This window comes from Plecotus auritus (genome assembly GCF_963455305.1).
Source record: "Plecotus auritus genome assembly, chromosome: 1".
NCBI lineage: Eukaryota > Metazoa > Chordata > Mammalia > Chiroptera > Vespertilionidae > Plecotus > Plecotus auritus.
Window position 1 is genome coordinate 238183350 of NC_137770.1, and position 19863 is coordinate 238203212.

The following is a 19863-nucleotide window of genomic DNA, read 5'->3' on the forward strand; positions in this document are numbered from 1 at the left end:
AACTGTTTACACTGATCTGCTTGGATTTTTTCCCATTTCTTGATCAATTATTTGTGCCAGGAATGAAATAAAATGACTGACCGTTCCAAGTCCTGTGCCCATCTCCACTCAGATCCCAGAGGTTACAAATATAGCACAAGTGGTCCCCACGGAAACTTCAGGATGCCACCTCCAAAGTACATGATGGAAATGCTGGGCAAGAAAAAAACAACAGATGTCCACCACCAGCAAATTAAGACATTTTCCTGAAGTATGTTACTTTTATAGCTATTGCCAATTGAACTGCACAAGGCTTGCCAGAAAAAAAGATGAAATCACTACTTTTTAAGCTATTAATTAATTTATACCTTAAAAAATATAGTTATGTATTACTGCTAGTTAGTTGTGTTTATGCATGTGAATTTTTTACATTTTTTGGAAATATGGGTTTTTCTTTATAAAGTAACTAGTGGTCTGGTGCATGAAATTTGTGCACAGGGGAAGGGGTGTCCCTCAGCCCAGGCCTGCACCCTCTCTAATCTGGGACATCCCTCTCACGATCTGGGACCACTAGCTCCTAACCGCTCACCTGCCTGCCTGCCTGGCTTCCCTAACCACTCTGCCTGCCAGCCTGATTGCCCCCAACTGCCTCCCCTGCCAGCCTGCTCACCCCCAACTGCCCCACCTGCTGGCCTGACCCCCCCAACTGCCCCCCCTGCCAGCCTGCTCACTCCCAACTCCCCCCCCCCCCCGCTGGCTTGCTCACCCCCAACTGGCCCCCCTGCTGGCCCGCTCACCCCCTACAGCCCCCACTACTGGCCTGATTGCCCCCAACTGCACCCCCTCCAGGCCTGATCACCCCTAACCACCTCTGCCTTGGCCCCACCACCATGGCTTTGTCTGGAAGGATGTCCAGAAGGTCTTCCGGAAGGTTTCCCAGTCTAATTAGCATATTACCCTTTTATTAGTATAGATAATATTTTAATAAAGTTAATTTTTAATGCCAGCTTATCACCTTTTAAAATATGATAAGGAATAGCCCAACTGGCCTGGCTTGACCTATGAGCATTGACCTATGAACCAGGACATCATGGTTCAATTCCAGGTCAGGGCATGCCTGGGTTGTGGACTCAATCCACATTGGGACAATGCAGGAGGCAGACAGTTAATGATTCTCTCTTATCATTGATGTTTCCATCTCTCCCTCTTTCTCTCTGAAATCAATAATCCTATCTAATAAAGAGGGTATACACAAATTGACTGTCACTCCACGACAAAGATGGTAGCGACTGGGCCATGGCGATGACGCAGGCGTTCCTCCTCATCCTGCCTGTGGAGGGCCTCTGGGCCTGCTTCGTCGCCACTGCCATGGGGGCTGGAGAAGCAGAGACACAAGCCTGCAGGAGTGCCTGACACCTAGCATCCCCAAGCCTCGTGGCCACCTCTGCCTCAGCCCCGCCACCATGGCTTTGTCCAGAAGGACGTCCGGAAGGTCGTCCGGAAGATGTTCAGTATAATTAGCATATTACCTTTAATTAGTATAGATGCCACCTTGACCTAAAAATGCAGGTTGTTAGCAGGTTTTCCTTTCCTATCATGGAAGAGGATCCCACAGTAGCATCCTGGGTTCTGACCAGGGCTTATGCACTCGTGCTTTATCTCAGCCAATGAGATTCCTAGAAGAAGACTCTTGGATGTACCATGAACATTTCTATCGATTTTGCCAAATCATCCTCAAAAATGTTGAACCACTTTAAACTCCCACCAGCAACCATGCGTGTGCCCTCTGTCCTACTTTGATGCCAATATCATTGATTTCCCCCTAGAAACTTCCCTCCCCTCAGCTGGGACTGCTTGGCACTTGAGCCAACCTCACTGTTCAGCTCGGGACTTGATTTCCTGAGATAGAATTATGGAGGAGGAAAGATAGTTTTCCTCTACCCTTCTGAGTTCTTAGCAGAGGCCCTTGTAATGAAAGACAGATTACCAAGAGAAAAACAAAAGTTCATTAACATGTGTACCTCGTGTATATATGGAGATCCCAGGGAAAAAATGAATAATTTCCCAAGATGGCTTAGAATCCAGATTTAAATACCTTCTTCCTAGAGAAAGGGGACAGGAGATGTAGGCCTCTTAGAGGAGAGTAAATGATTTTTAGGAAAGATGAATGGGTTTGTAACAAAATTTGGGTGTGATGTCTACTTCTAGTCTCCTGTCCTGTGACAGGAATAAGTCTTCGCTGGCTGATGACACTTTTTCCATGAGAGGACCTATGACATTTAAGCTCCTTTTGCGGGGTCTGATTTTAGGCAAATCAGGAGGCTTCAGTGAAAGCCTCTCCTTGCATTTGCTGTTTTTCAAGCATCTGCAGCTCAAGATCATCAATATAACAACACGGCATATGTTGGGGTGGCATGTTCTCTGACCTTCAGAATAAACCCAACAAAAGCTTGTTTCCTCTCTTAGATGATTTGCCGCAGTAGTGTTATTCCCTGGAGACGGTATTCTGACCAGACCTTCCTGGGAGTGGTCATAACACACCCTGTGCTTGTAGAAAGGTATGGGCCACATCACTAAATAAACCAGGGGCAGTTTTCTCATCTTGTGGAAAGGGAGATAATGTTATGATAGTTTATCTCTGTTTCCATAGGTTTCCTGCAGGTTTGTGTCTCTGCTGCAGCCCCAGCGACCCCAGCGCCACCATGGCTTCAGGGCTTGGGCTGCTGGGTGCCAGGCCCCACTGCAGGCTTGTGTCTCTGCTCCTCCGGCCCCCACGGCAGCGGCGACAAAGCAGGCCCAGAGGCCCTCCGCAGGCAGGCTGGGGAGGAACAACTGCGTCTTCGCCATGGCTCAGCCGCCACCATCTTTGTCACAGAGTTATAGTCAATTTGCATATTCCACCTTTATTAGATAGGATACCTCCCCAGGTTTTTGTCCTCAGTTTGGTGAACTTCTCTGCCTGACACAAAATTGGAAAAGTGGTATTATTGTATGCCACAAAGGACGGGTTGAAAAAAAAGAAGACTGAGAGTCTTGATCAGGGCAGTCCAACGTCTGATTCAGGAATATGGTGGAGAAACAGCACTGACCTAGGCCTTTTCCTTCTCCCTCATAGAATGATCCCCAAGAATTTCCCCTAGTAAATGGTTAATTTTTTTTTATTTTTTAATAAATCTTTATTCAGATTATTACAATTGTTTCTCCTTTTTCCCCCCATAGCTCCCCTCCACCCAGTTCCCACCCCACCTTCTACCCTTACCTCCCCCGCACTGTCCTCATTCATAGGTGTATGATTTTTGTCCAGTCTCTTCCTGAACCCCCCATATCCCTTTCCCCCTGAGAATTATCAGTCCACTCCCTTTCTATGCCCCTGATTCTATTATATTTACCAGATTATTCTGTTCCTCAGGTTTTTAATTCACTTGATTTTTAGGTTCACTTGTTGATAGATATGTATTTGTTGTTCATAATTTTTCTCTTTACTTTTTTCTTCTTCCTCTTCTTTAAGAATACCTTTCAGCATTTCATATAATACTGGTTTGGTGGTGATGAACTCCTTTAGCTTTTTCTTATCTGTGAAGCTCTTTATCTGCCCTTCAGTTCTGAATGATAGCTTTACTGGGTAGAGTAATCTTGGTTGTAGGTTCTTGCTATTCATCACTTTGAATATTTCTTGCCACTCCCACCTGGCCTGCATAGTTTCTGTTGAGAAATCAGCTGACAGTCGTATTGGTGCTCCCTTGTAGGTAATTAACTATTTTTCTCTTGCTGCTTTTAATATTCTCTCTTTGTCTTTTGCTCTTGGCATTTTAATTATGATGTGTCTTGGTGTGGTCCTCTTTGGGTTCCTTTTGTTTGGGGTTCTGTGCGCTTCCTGGACTTGTAAGTCTATTTCTTTCACCAGGTGGGGGAAGTTTTCTGTCATTATTTCTTCCAATAGGTTTTCAGTATCTTGCTCTCTCTCTTCTTCTGGCACCCCCATAATTCTGATGTTGGTACGCTTGAAGTTGTCCCAGAGTCTTCTTACACTATCTTCAACTTTTTGGATTTTTTTTTTTGCTTTTTGCTTTTTCGGTTGAGTGTTTTTTGCTTCTTTGTATTTCAATTCTTTGACTTGATTCTTGTGTTCCTCTAGTCTGTTTTTGGGTCTCTGTATAATATTTTTTATTTCAGTCAGTGTATGTTTAATTTCTAGTTGGTCCTTTTTCATATCTTCGAGGGTCTCGTTATATTTATTGGCCTTTTCTAGGATATTCCTGAAAAGCCTTATAACCATGGTTCTGAATTCTATATCCAGTCGTTTGTTTTCCTCCATTTCTTTTGTTTGTAATTTGTTTCTTTGACGCCACATTTTCACTGCTTCCCTGAGTTGGTAGGGTAGATTTGTGTGCTAGGTTTCCTATATGGCCCAGTGGGTCAGCCTCCTCAGTAACCTGAGGTGGACACTCTTGGTGCACCCCTTTGTGGACTGTGTGTACAGCCTTGTAATTAAGTCTTGATTGTTGTTGGTATCACTGGGAGGAAATGACCAGTTGGCTGTAAGGATCAGCTGTGTCTATGCTGGGAGAAGTTCGGTGCTGGAGACAGCCTTATAGGATTAGACTTGCCAAATTGCAATAGCCTCTGTGCTCAGCTTGAATGGGGTGGAGTCTCAGGGCGGAGCAGACAGTCTTGGCTTCCCGACAGCCTTGCCCTTGCGCGCACATGCGCGCCTTCAGACCTCTGCCTTCCCCGGCTCCCGAGTCTCCTCCCAAGAGTCCAGATTCCCCCCATAAGAGCATAGGTCCCCAGGGGCTCACCTGGAACTGGGGTTCAGTGCAGTCAGAACTGGGGTTCAGTGCGGTCGGGGGCTTCCTTCCCCCTTCCGCCAGAGAAAGTCAGCCAGGCTCTCAGCCGCCCTTCCTCTCTGCACGCACAAAGACCCTTTGCTGTACCTCCAATTCTCTGTGAGCTTTTCTCTTTCCTTCTAGTTGTAGAATTTTCACTCAGCCAGCTTTCCTGTGGTTCTGGATGGTGTTCGTTCTGTCTTTTAGTTGTAGTTTTGAAATTGTTGTGTGAGGCAGCAGTTTAGGTGCTTACCTATGCCACCATCTTGGTCTCTCAGTAAATGGTTAAAGACTGTTTTGCCTGAAACCAACATAGCTTCAGGAGCATATGCAAATTTCCTAGACAATAGTTAAAAGTTGGGTGAATACAATAGATTTTGTTGCACGCTTTGCCCATTTCAAATATGAGATGGCAAAGAGACCTATTCTATCCATTTGGGGGGAAAACACATGATTAGCCAATAATATCTATGGAAAAATTAAGTTCTGTGAGCCCTGCTTATATGTCATTTTCAGCTTCCCATGTGTTTGCCTTGTTCTGGCCTCATCTATCTTGGGATGTATCGTACTCAAGCATCCCCTCAAAGGCAGTGACATAGGATACAGACAGAGACACATAAATAAAATGTGGCCTGTACATCTGTTGCCCCTAACTCACCTGCCAGAAAGACCAGACCATGTTTTTTTTAAAAAATCCTTAGTCATGAAATTGTAACAGCAAGATAGTGATTGAGAGGATAAGGAATACATGGCTTTTTTTGGAGATCTGGGTCCTTTATTCTGTCTTTTCTCCACAACTCATTAGAGAACTTAATTGAACCGCTTCCCTGTCACACTCTCCCCTGTTTGTGAAATAGGGAAAATTATGGCTGCCCTTTCCTTTGCCCTTTGATAACTTCATAGGGTGTTCAGGAATGTTATGAAGATTAATAAGCCAAATGCTTGTACAGTACTTTAAGTTCCCCACAGGGAGAGAGCAGCAAATTAAAATCCATTGCTCTGAGAGCAGGAGGGGCCAGAAACCAGAGCCTCAGCAATCCTGAGCTCTGGCTCTTTTGTGAATGGCAGAGTGGGGCCTTTCCATGTGCCCAGCTCTGACCCATGGAGGATGGGACATCACCCCTATCCCAGCATCCCTTACTAGGTCAACCCCAGAATTTAATCTAATTGACCAGAGCTTGAAGTATTCAATGAGCTTTTTTTTTTTTTAATCCTCACCCAAGGATATTTTTCCATTGATTTTTAGAGAGAGTGAAAGAGACAGGGAAACACAGAGAGAAATATCAATGTGAGAGAAACACATTGATTGGTTGCCTCCTGCACACACCCTGACAAGCGCCTGGGTGGGGGAGGAGCCTACAATTAAGGCACGTGCCCTTGGCCAAGATCGAATCTGGGACCCTTTGGTCTGCAGGCCGAGCTCTATCCACTGAGCCAAACAATCTAGGGCCAGTAAACATTTTTAACTGGGGAAGGGTATAAGTGAGGTAGACTGAATAATGCTCCCCAAAATATGTCCACAGCCTAAGCCTGGGAACCTCTGAATATGTGATCTCATATGGTGAAAGGGACCTTGCAGATGTGATTAAGTTAAGCATATTGAGGTGACAAGAGCACTCTGAACTATTTGGGTGATTTCAAAATCATCACAAAGGCACTTACTTATAAGAGGAGGAGGCAGTTAGTAGTAAGAGATGTGATGACAGAGTCAATGGTTTGGAATGATACCAGCATCACTGGGCCAAGGACGGCAGGCAGCCTCTATTAGCTGAAAAAGACGAGGAAACAGAAAGGACACAGCACTGATGTCACCTGATTTAGACTTCTGAGCTTGAGAACTGTAAAAAAGCATAAGTGCTTTGTTGTCAGCTTCTAAATTTGTTGTAATTTATTATAGCAATAATGGGAAGCTGTCACTGTAGATAGGGTGTAGTGGGTTGAATGGTGACCCTCAAAAATATATGTACACATCCTAACACTCCAAAGGTTTAAATAAATATGAATTTATTTGTTGAGGGGTTTTTTCCAATGCAATGGAGTTAAGGGTCTGAAGAAGAGGATATCCTGGATTAGCCAGTTGGGACCTGATTTCAATGATACCTTTCTTTATAAGAGACAGAAGACACAGAGAAGTGGAGAAAGATGTGAAGATGGAAGCAGAGATTGGAATTATGCAGACCAGCCAATTAATGCCTGAAGCCACTAACAACTGCAAGAGTCCAGGAAGGATCTTTTCCTAGAGCTTACCAAGGGTGCATAGCCCTGCCGACACCTTGGTGTTGGACTTCTGGCCTCCAGGACTATGAGGTAATACATTTTTGTTGTAGTGAAATTGAAGGATATGTATTGCTTCACAAAAATAGGTGTGCAGGTCTGATCCAGCTTTATCAATGTAGAATAAAAGAGAAAGCAGGAACAGCTCTACCTGTCCCTTTTTGGAAGGGACTCCTAGTTATATACTACTTTCCTAAACTTGGTCATCTAACTACTATTGGTTGCCAATCTGAATGAAATGGGGATGTTTAAATGAAGAAAGTGGGTGAAAAAAATATTGATTGGGTATCTAGAAAATGTCCAGCATATTCCCTCTTGGCAGAATTTTGTGTTGAGAGTATTTGTCAGCTACTAGATGAGGAGTACATGTCATTAACCGTCCTGAGGGTCAATGATTCATGGTAAAATGGGGAGAGAAATGGATCTTGACCATCCATAGAGTAATGGCTAAGTAAGCATATGAAAATTATTGGCAAACTATAAAATGAGCAGGAGGTAAATTAAATTTATCTTACAATGATAATTCTTCAAGTAAGCTAGCATTAGAAAAGTTTGCTTGCCAAAAAAATAGCACTTACATGTCAATAATGGCTTCCAAAACGTTATGCCAAATGTACGGATTAATTGACATCTACCACAGCCAGACACCCCTTTGTCAGCTAGCCCTGGGAATGAACATAGCCTGGCACAGGGAGCGGTAGAGACATTCCTCCCATGCCCAAGTACAGGTGAAGTCCTTATCTGCCAGCTTCCTTTGCAGTGATGTGCACCCTCTTCCTGAGTATAAGTGATAGATGCCACTCAGAAGCCTGACCCTCAATTTCCTACGTGATACTTCATGCTCTTTCACTATCTACAGTTTGAATAGAGAGAATAGCCCCCAAAGCATACAGAGACACAGGATAAGAGAACTTGGCTTTTAAAAAAATAATTTCCTATATTTTTAAATTTTATTTCAGAGAGGAAAGGAGAGGGAGAGAGGGAGAGAGGAATAGAAACATCAATGATGAGAGGGAATCATTGATTGGCTGCCTCCTACATGCCCCACACTGTAGATAAGGGTCTGAAGAAGAGGTCATCCTGGATTACCCAGATGGGTACTGATTCCAATGATAACTGTCTTTATAAGAGACTAGAGGCCCGGTGCATGAAATTCGTGTACGGGAGCAGGGGGGTCCCCTCAGCCCAGCCTGCACCCTTTCCAATCCAGGACCCCTAGGAGCAAGTTCTACTGCCAGTTTAGGCCCAGGGATTGAGCCTAAACCAGCAGTCGGACATCCCTCTCACAATCTGGGACCACTGACTCCTAACTGCTTACCTGCCTGCCTGCCTGGTTGCCCCTAACTGCCCCCCCCCCGCTGGCCTGATTGCCCCTAACTGCCCCCCCTGCCGGCCTTGTTGCCCCTAATTGCCCCCTCCCTGCTGGCCTGGTCACTCCTAAATGCCCCCCCATGCCTGCCTGGTAACCCTAACTGAACCCGATGCCAGCCTGGTTGCCCCTAACTGCCCCCCCTGCTGGCCTGGTCACCCCCAACTGCCCCCCCTGCCAGTCTGGTCACCCCTCACACCCCCCCCCCCCCCCGCCAACCAGGTTACTCCACGCAGCTTGAGGTTCAGTCATCTGGTTGTCCCTCACTAACCCCCCTGCCTGCCTGGTTGTAGGCAGCCATCTTGTGAGGGAGTGAGGGTTAATTTGCATACTACTTCTTTATTATATAGGATAGAAGACACAGGACTTTATAATAAATAGAAGACACATGTGCCCTGACCAGGACTCGAATCATGACCTCCTGTTTCATAGATTGATGCTCAACCACTGAGCATTGCCAGCCAGTCTAATTTCCTATTTTTAATTTACTTTTAATAGAATTTATTGGGGTGAAATTTACTAGTAAAATTATATAGGTTTCAATTCTACAATGCATCATCTATATATTGTATTGTGTGTTTATCACACCAAGTCAAGTCGCCTTCAATCACTATTTATCCTTTACTCTCTTCTATCTCCCCCAGCCCCCTTCCCTCTGGCAATTGCCATACTATTATTTGTGTCCAGGAGTCTTTCTTTGCTGAATCCCTTTACCCTTCTCACCCAGCCCCAAATCCTTCTGCCCCCTGACAGCTGTCAGTCTGTTCTTTGTATGCATGAATCTGTCTCCACTTTGTTAATTTATTTTGTTCATTAGATTCCACATATAAGTGAAATCATATGGCACTTGTCTTTCTCTGACTGGCCTATTAGCATAATACTCTTCAAGTCCATCCATGCTAGTGCAAAAGGTAATATCTCCTTCTTTTTATAGCTGAGTAGAATTCCATTGAGTAAATATCCCAGCTTTTTTTTTTTTTTTAATATTCTTTGAATCCAAATATTTTTCTACTCTCCTTCTGGGATTCCAGTTATATGAATTTTGTCATCTTTTAATATTGTCCCACAATTCCCTGAGGCTCTGTTCATTTTTTCCCATCTATTTTTTTATTTATTTTTCTTTATTGATTAAGGTATTACATATGTGTCCTTATCGTCCCATTACCCCCAACCTCCACTCATGCCCTCACCACCCTGGTGTCTGTATCAATTGGTTAGGCTTATATGCATGCATACAAATCCTTTGGTTGATCTCTCCCCCTTATCCTCACCCTCCCCTACCTTCCCTCTGAGGTTTGATGGTCTGATCAATGCTTCTCTGTCTCTGGATCTGTTTTTGTTCATCAGTTTATGTTGTTCATTACATTCCACAAATGAGTGAGATCATATGATATTTATCTCTCTCTGACTGGCTTATTTCGCTTAACGTAATGCTCTCCAGTTCCATCCACGCTGTTGCAACTGGTAAGAATTCCTTCTTTTTTACCACAGCATAGTATTCCATTGTGTAGATGTACCACTGTTTTTTAATCCACTCATCTGCTGATGGGCACTTAGGCTGTTTTAAAATCTTAGCTATGGTAAATTGTGCTGCTATGAACATAGGGGTGCATATATCCTTTCTTGTCCCAGCTTTTTTATCCACTCATCTACTGATGGGCACTTGGACTGCTTCTAAATCTTGGCCATTGTAAATAATGCTGCAATGAACATAAGGGCACATATGTCATTTCAAATTAGTGTTTTTATTTCTTATGACAAATGTGAAGAAGTGGAATTGCTAGATCATAAGGCAGTTTCATTTTTAATTTATTGAAGACTCCATACTGCTTTCCACAGTGGCTACACCAATCTGCATTCCCACCAACAGTGCATGAAGGTTCCCTTTTCTCCAGTTCCTCCCCTGGCAAATAACCTGAATAGATGCTTCTTCAGAGAGTAAATTCAGATGGCCAGTAAACATATGAGGAGATGCTAAACATCACTAATCACCAGCGAGACACAAATTAAAACCACAATGAGATATCACCTCACACCTGTCAGAATAGGTATCATCAATTAATCAACAAAAGAGCTTGGCTTTTTAAAAAGACTGCATAAAACTGAGCACTTAAGAACATATACACACTGTGATGTGGCAGATAAACTGTTATTGTGCAAAAAAATTGTTGGATATTTAAGAGTCTTTGCCATTATAGTTGGCTTTGTCTGACCAATACACATGGGTGTCCCAATGATGGGCAGTGGTTGCCACCCAGGGTGCAGGAAAAAGGGGGATATTAAGACTTTTAAAACAGCAATAATAAAACTAGGTCTGATTTTTATTATTACCATACACTGACAAATGTAAAATGGTAAAATGTTACTTCCCATGCGATGGAAGGGCATTGTGCATGCATGAGCAAGTGGAGTATAGGAGACAAAGATAGCTCTCTATTCCCATGGCATCCTGCTTAGTACATGATGGCAATGGGGAAAAACAGAACAAAACAACACAACACCAGGCTTGTGAACAGAATATATGGCTCTAAGTTTACACTCTGCCACTTGTAAATGGGGTTCTCTAATACTTCTGAATTCATTAAATCTTCAGAGGATCAGATGAGCCAATATTTGTGAAAAAAATAATAATAAATAGGGGCAATCAGGCAGATGAGCAGTTAGGAGCCAGTGGTCCCGGATTGCGAGAGGGATGTCTGACTGCTGGTTTAGGTCTGATCCCTCTCAGGCCTACATCGGCAGTCGGACATCTCCCTAGGGGTCCTGGAATGGAAAGGGTGCTGGCCAGCTAAGGGACCCCCCCTCCCCGTGCATGAATTTCATGCACTGGGCCTCTAGTACACTTATATGGATAGATAGTAACAAGCAGACATAAATGACCAAAATGCTCATTATGGACAAATATTGACTTCTGGAAGTACCATACTGTTTTTGGGGAGGAGTCTTTTACATTTCTTTAGATTATGCCTGGAAGTAACAACAATTAAAAGAAAATCTTTCTAATGCTCTCTTTTCCTTTTTTGCCTTTCTTTCCTCCATCCATTCTGCAGAGAATGTTTCTTAAACATGTGCTGCACTAAGTCCTGTTGTCCAGATGAATAGGGCATGCTTCCTGCTGTCACGGGAATCTGCAGAGACACTCATCTCCACAAAAAAGCACTTGAGGTAAGTGTGGACAGGTGCTGCGGCAGATGTGTGGAATTTATAAAGTAGTATGTATGCATCTACCCTAACCTGAAAACTGAAATGTGACTGCTAACTTTTGACTTTGCCAAATACATTGTGGAAATGCAATCACTATTGCATTTTTATTAACTATGAAACAATTTAACAGCAGATGTGTAAGAGGAACACAGAATAAAGTCAGATTCCTAAGTTCACATATGGGGTTTTATTTTTTTTAAATCTCAGTTTTTCTTATTTTACCACAGACTCTTGAACATTTTATTTTAGGGTACAGGCCCTGGCCTTCAGATCTTCATGGCAAAATGGAGCCCTGGGGTGAGGGGCACAAAGGGGAGGCCAGGCTGTGTCTAAGGAGGATCCCCTCTTGTCAGAGGATTCTATGTGACTGTGGACCCCTGAGGTTGAGGCTCTGGGGAAGGGGAGTGAATTCTAGGAAGGTAAGGGTGGAGTGCAGAGATGATCAGCCAACTCTATTCACTGGACATTGCCCAAAGGCTGACCGCTAAAAGCTGAAAATGTATTCACAATTGGGCAGCGGATGGGAGGGCTGGAGATGGCCTTCCAAGCAGAGGGAAGCCACGTGGGCTAAGGGAGGGAGACACACAATAGTACAACACTGAGGTTGTTCATTGTGAGCTAAACATGGTGGATGAGGGGCTGGAGATTGAGGGTCACAGTAGAGGAAAGTGACTAGGAAAGGCACCTGTCATCATCCTCTTTCTGTATTATTTCAAAATAATGCCTGCCATTAAATTAGAACAGACTATTATGACATGTGAGATAGTGGAATTGCCATTTGTTATGAGAGTAACACCTTTAGACTAATTACAATTTCAATACCAATTGTAGTGTGAAACACTAAAGAACAGTACGTTCTAAGCATTCTCATTATGAATTGTGATGGGATGGCCTTTTCTATCATAAGCCATAGTGAAGAGAACGACAAAGAATTATAGGAATAAAAAGAGGGCTATGAAACCACCTTTATGATGCAATTTGTCTTTGGAAAGGAGACAGGTACATTCTGAATATTAAGGTAGAGCATTAGCAGGACTTAGCAGATTAGTAGCTGGCCTCGGAAGAGACCTGTCTCTGCTTTTATTGTTATTCTAGGGTATCTGGATTAACAATAGAAGAAGACCAAGTAATGACCCGTGGTCCAGATCAGCTCTTGATCCTCCATCGTCCTGCACTGAAGCTCCTACTGTACCTTCCTCAGCAGTAGAAATCCTTAAAGTGGCAAAAGACCCATTTAGGAGGCTGAAGACTTAAAAGACCACAAAAAGGAGGCAAGGTGAAGGGCCCCAGTTGAGGGACAAAGAGAAGCAGAGATCAAGGGAAACAGCTAATTTAAAAGGTGGCTGGCAGTTAGGCCTTGGTAAAGGAATAATTTTATGGGGCCGTACAGAGTCATGGACAAAACTTTCTGTTTCTGTGGGTATGTGCATAGGAGTGTATTACACTTCACTTAGCACATCTGGCTTCTTTAACTTCCTCATAAAGAAGGGATATGCCACTCTTGAAATGGAAAGAAAAGCAAGTGAAAGACTGAAAATTCTTTGGGTTTCTCTGAGTGTCAGCTGGAGAAAAAAACAAAAAAGGAAAACCAGGCGAATTGCCATGAGCACTACTAACAATGATGTATTTGAGATAGTTCAGCAATAAAAAGGAAGAAGCTACACTTTTTTTATTCAAATGAGTTGAAAACTTATATTCACATAAAAACCCGCACACAAATGTTTATAGCAGCTGTGTTCATAGTTGCCAAAACTTGAAAGCAACCAGGATGTCCTTCAGTAGGTGAATGGATAAATAAACTTACATTCAGACAATGGAATATTAATCAGTGCTAAAAAGAAATGAACTATCAAACCATGAAAGGAACCTTAAATGACTATAACTAAATGAAAAAAGCCAATTTGAAAAGGCTACACTCTGTATGATTCTAATTACATGACATTGTGGAAAAGGCAAAACTATGAAGACAATGAAAAGATCAGAAGTTAAAGGGAAGGAAGAGGGACGAACTGGCAAAGCATAGAGGATTTTGAGGGCAGTGAAACTATCCTATATGACATTAGAATGGTGGATACAAGTCATTATATGTTTGTCAACATCAAGAATGAACCCTGAGGTAAGCTATGAACTTTGGGTGATAATAATGGGTCATTGTCTGTCATTGTCTGTCATTGTAACAATGGCACCACTCCATTGAGGGATGTCCATAATAGGGGAGGCTGTGCATCGATGGAGGGAGGACTAAATGGGGATTCTGTCTATTTTTTTTAAAATATATTTTATTGATATTTCACAGAGAGGAAGGGAGAGGGATAGAGAGCTAGAAACATCGATGAGAGAGAAACATCGATCAGCTGCCTCCTGCACACCTCCCACTGAGGATGTGCCCGCAACCAAGGTACATGCCCCTGACCGGAATCGAACCCGGGACCTTCCAGTCCGCAGGCTGACGCTCTATCCACTGAGCCAAACCGGTTTTGGCGGGATTCTGTCTATTTTATGCAGTTTTGCTCTGAACATAAATCTTCTCTTAAAAAATAAAATATATTAAAAATAAGAAGGTAAGGATGAGAATGATGGTCACCTAATCAGTAAAACTGACTCTAATTAGTCTCCCACAGTGCTCTTATGGATTTCTAGATCAATAAGCACATCTATACTCTATGCTATGTGACATGCTTTATAAGTACAATGGCACAGATAAAAGAAAGAACATCCCTATCCTTAAGAAGTTACTGTGTATTGGCCTGTATAAGTCATGACATTGGACTAATGAGAAGGTGAATGAATAGCTGAAGAATGAATTCAATGAAGAAATTACCAATCACTAGAGATGTGAAGAATCAACTCTTTCTAGGTGATGTTGACTAAACAGCAACAACAAATGACTTCCAATGAAGACATCCAGGGAGTGTGTGTAGGGTTCTGCATAAAAGAATGGTTGGTTGCAGTTAACTCAAAGTGGCTTCTAGGCATAAGAACTGCAGATCTCAAAGAGTGTTCAGGCTCAGGAAATATGGAGGACTCATCCATAACCCAGAGAAATTACCAATTGTTCAAGTTTCAGTTTCTGACTCTTCAAGATGGGAAAATGTATCTATAAGCTTGGTAGACATTCTCTAAAATAATAGATGTGAGTTTCCTATTAATTTAAAATTTTGCTCATATGTTCTTTATCATGAATAGACATATATTCATGGACTTTATTTGTTTATTTTATTGTTTTAAATTTTATTTTATTGTTAAAGTATCACATATAGTAGTACATATATCTCCTTTTTTTCCCCCATTGACCTTCCCCCAGCCTCCCCTAGCCCCTGTCACATGCCCTCATGGACTTTATTTGAATTGAGGAGCATGAAATACATTTAAAGTTAGGCTTACCAGGCAGAAGAAAACATCAATTCAATAAAAAGAAGTAACTATCTTTTTTGGTATTATTTTTCTTAGTGATGCCTGATCCTCAATACAAAGTAGAAGGAGAGGGGTTTAAGTATATTTCTGAAACAGTTGGGCTCAAATTTATGAAATGGTAAGAACCTTGAAATAATCTATTAGAATTATAATCTAATTTATCTTGTAATTTGTACAGATCAATCAGATTTGCTCTCAGACTGCTGGAGCCCTGCATTTCTTATTCAGAGGCCTTGCCTGACCCCAGCACAGAGAACAGAAGAGTGCCCTGGAATAGCTCTCATCCCCAAGGCCCCAGGATAAAACACAGACCACAGTGCGAGTGCTAAGCTGACCTGGCTCTGTAACGTAAAACAGGCCTGCTTCTGTTGGGCCTTTGTAAACTCTCCCTTCTTCTCTTAACACCCCAGAGAGCTAAACATCTAATACCAGTGAAAACAAAGGAGATACCTTGGGAATGAACTCAAATATCCACACATCCTCCTCACTGTGACTCAAATACAACATGAATTTTCAATATTTGAAAGTAACTAATGTCTTTCCTATACAACCCTCTTTAAGAGACTGTTATGACAAATGCATACTTAAGACATCTAATTATTTATATTAACTTTGAATTGCAAATAAGTGTGAAGAAATCCACTTAAGATATCTAGCATTTCTGACTCTTCGATATAGGATAATATGCAACTCTTTGTCCTGTTGTTCTTTTAATATTTAATTACAAATTCACAGAAATTAATAGGCAATATACAAAGATGTATGCATATGTACATATGTGTATGTGTGTGAATGTGTATATATACACATGTGTGTATATTTATGCATGCCACATTGGAGATTTAGATCAATGTATTGCTTTTAAGTTATGGCATTTGCTTTAAAAAGTGGTTTCTGTTTGAGGAGTAAATCTCTGGGAATATATTTTATAATATTAATAAGCTCAGATAATTTGAGGTCTCAAACAATTCTGATGCAACTAGGCCACATATTATTCAGACTTCTATTTTTATACTATCTGCCAGTAAACCTGGACTTCAAGGAAATTGGGTTCAGAGAAAATGACAAAATGCCTCCTCATTCTGCGAGACATTTGAAATGTTAGGTTTTGATTTTACCCATGTTCCTTTTCTTTTAAACATGGGACTTTTGTTTTTCTTGTGAGGACTTCATCAATAGTTTGGGGCCTTCGGAACCATTGAAAGACTCCAACTGTCTTTTGTCTTACCCTCCCTTCTCTCCTCTCTAAACCAGCACTGCAGCCAAACAGACCTGATTTGGTTCTCCTTGATTTCCCAGTGGACACAGATAGGACTGCCCATCCAGCTATCCCACCTGAAATGATGTGAAATTGGTCCTTGCTGACCTTCTGTTTCCTCATTTATAAAAGGCTAATAACAAGCCCTGCCTTACAGGCTGACCAGGATACTTAATATTTAGAAAACACCTTGTATACAGAAGACACTCAAAAGACATCCACTATAATTTTGCTATTAATACCTTCTACTTCTCCCTCATACTGTGAGTTACTTTGGAACCTACAGTATCTCATAAATCTTAAGTCTCCTGGGCCACAAACATTTCTATTACATAGGAAGTACATGTTATATTTGAGTAACTGAATAAAGTTGTCTTCCTTCAATCTGAGTCACTTTATTCCTTTCTCATCACTCTTCATTGCCTTTCCATATTCCACCTATCTTGCCAAGTCCATTTATATTCTTCATTTTTATAAGCCACTCATGCATTGGACCCTTTTGGTGTTTATGCAGCAGGAATTTTATGCAGTTTCCATTTTGTATAGTTTTCTGAACATATACTGTAGTTCATCCTTCACTGTTTTGCATATTTTGTTCCCTCTGCTATAATTGTCTCTCATATTGAGTAAACATTTAATTCAATAAGTATTTATTGAGCACCTATCTGGCAGCTATTCTGCAAGATACTGTGACGTCCCAAACCAGGTATGGACCCTCCCCTGATGGAATCATCTCCTCTTTCGAGGAAGTTCTAGTCCTTCCTCAGAAGTGCTGTAAGGTGGAGCAGTGGGGAAAAAAAATATTTCATTGTTGGCGTTGTTTAGACTTTTTGGCTCAGGGCAAATAGTCAAAAGCAGACTAACTTTCAGTGTGTTTTATTTTTATGGTAAAATATCTATAGACAATGCACCACCTTATTACCTGCATCCAGGGTAGAAGGCTCCTTTGCACCCCCAGTAATAGTAAAAAGGACATATTGTCAAAGTAGCTTAAAGCACGAGGGGACATATGTCATCTTTGAGCATAATGGCCAGAAGATAGGCTGGAAGTCAATTAGTATTCATCATGAAAAGTTTCTGATGGCATCTTATTTAGACTTCTCACCTAAAAGCCAGGCTACTAGGAGACAGGAGAGTCCCCAACATTCTTCCAGAATCAGGAACCAAAACCCTGACTCCTATCTCCTAGAGGGATTTATGGACAATGGCATAGGGCTCAAGAGGAAGCAAACCCTTGAAAGTATTAAGAGAATGAGATGGATGTGGAAGGTGAAAAAATAAGATTGAGTGTTAGACAGGAACCCCCGGAGGGTGAGAGTCACCAAACCTTGAGCAAAACTACTAAAAAATATAGGAGTTTGAGATGCAAATTAGAGTTGACAAAATCCTCTCCTGAAACTGTATTATCTTATGAGCGTTAAGTGTTTCGGAGCATGTTATATGGACTTGAAAGAAAAGTCTGATGGTATAGAGGCTTGGAGAATATCTCACCAGCTATCACTAGGACTCTGAAATCTGGAATATGCCACAAAGAGTTTAATGATGAGATTACATATACACACCTACCACGGTTAACTAACAAAAAATGATTTTCTCACCATCATATTTCCTCCTTCTCTCTGTTGTAACTGAATTGAGTCTATCTGCTCTTTTGCCTGGTTCTGGAACAAAAGCAAAGGGCCATGTCTCCCTCAGGGTGCATGTTGATTGTTTCCAGAAACTCTGGGAATCGTTGCTGACATATCTGCATCCCACTTCTAATGAGCAATGGAAGGGACAAGTTGATTTACCAAAGAAATTGTCATCTCAGGGGACATTTGGGAAAAGGTATCTCAATGCACAAGTGAGCCATTTACTTCTTTTACAATTTGCCACCCACTTTGCTAGTAAAGGTGGAGCAGCTGGGTTGAAAATGATGGATGACTCTAAATGGGCAGCTACTGAAATCCTGCAACTTCGGTGGGTCTCACTGAGCAGAAGATAGCCAGCTTTTCTGGCAACAGGATAAATTGTCCTCATGTCACATTAGTGTTCCCAAGTGGCCCTGCACTCCTGTCAGATGCAAAAGCCAGGAACATTTCTCTTTCTTTGATTTCCTTTCTTATCTTCTTCCCAGATTTATTCCTCTGATGTCCTTTGAATTTAGATATCTGTTATTCTTCACCTGAACATTCAAGAGCCTTACCCACTGATTAGCAATCAACCTTGCTGGGATTTAGCAGGCTGCATTTTATATCTGCTTATTTCATGAATGTCAGAAGTGTCTTGTTACCTGACATTGATAGAATTAGTATCTATTCTAGAATAATTTTGTAGTAGCAGGTAGTAATCTACAGTAAATGTTTGAATTTAACCTCAGCTTCCCTGACAGGTGAATACTCTAATCTATCAAAATACTATTTAAACATACCTACTCCATCACATTTCATAGAAATTTTTTTAAAAAAATCAATTTTTAAATATATTTTATTTATTTCAGAGAGAAAGGGAGAGGGAGAGAGAGGTAGAAACATCAATGATGAGAGAGTATAATCGACTGGCTGCCTCCTGCAGGCCCCACACTGGGGAATGAGCCCACAAACAAGGCATGTGCCCTGACTGGGAATCAAACCATGACCTCCTGGTTCATAGATCAAAGCTTAATCACTGAGCATGCCAGCCAGGCAAAAATAAATTCCTTTTTTTAAGGAAAATAATCTGATATATGATTGAAAATATCAACTAAATAAGCTTTTTAGTCCTCCTCACTGGCAGTTCTCCATATATTTCTCTTGGATGACTGGTTCTTTACCTAACTGGTTAAATAAAGCAATCTATTGCCAGTGTTCACAGACTTATTCAGAAAATTCAGCATGTGATTTTTATCTATTATATATGACTAGAGGCCTGATGCATGAAATTCGTACAAGAGTAGGCCTTCCTTCCCCCAGATGTTGACACTGGCTTCCCTCTAGCACCCAGGACCCAGGTTTCACTCTGGCCCCTGGCTTTGTCCAGAAGGACATCTGGTCTAATTAGCTTTTATTATTATAGATGACAGTTTCTTGGAGTCAGGAAGACTACAACCTCCAACCTTCAACAATTCTGGGACATGAGCACATACTTGATCTTAGTGTTTGTAAGTATCTTCATCTGTAAAACTGAGAAGAAAACAAAACCTAGAAAATGATTGGTGTGAGCATTAAATGACCTGTTATAATTTAACCATTTCACACAGATTCAACACAAAGAGTTCAACAATATATAATGTCCTATCTCTTGATCTTCCTTTCCCTTTCCTACCCTGATATGTGTCGCTTAAATGCTACAGAAAGCAAAACTCCATCAAATGAACACAATATCCACTGAAGCTGGAAAATGAGCCTTTTTGACAATCTGGTTAAAACCATAGCAATTTCCTTTGAAAATTGTGCCACATGGCAAGAATAAAGCAGATGTTTTGCTGACCTCACCTTCACTCATGAGAAAATGATTATTTGTTCACCTGTTTTCTTCCAAAAGAAGTAAGTCTGAAAGCAAATTTCTAGCCTGAAGATTTG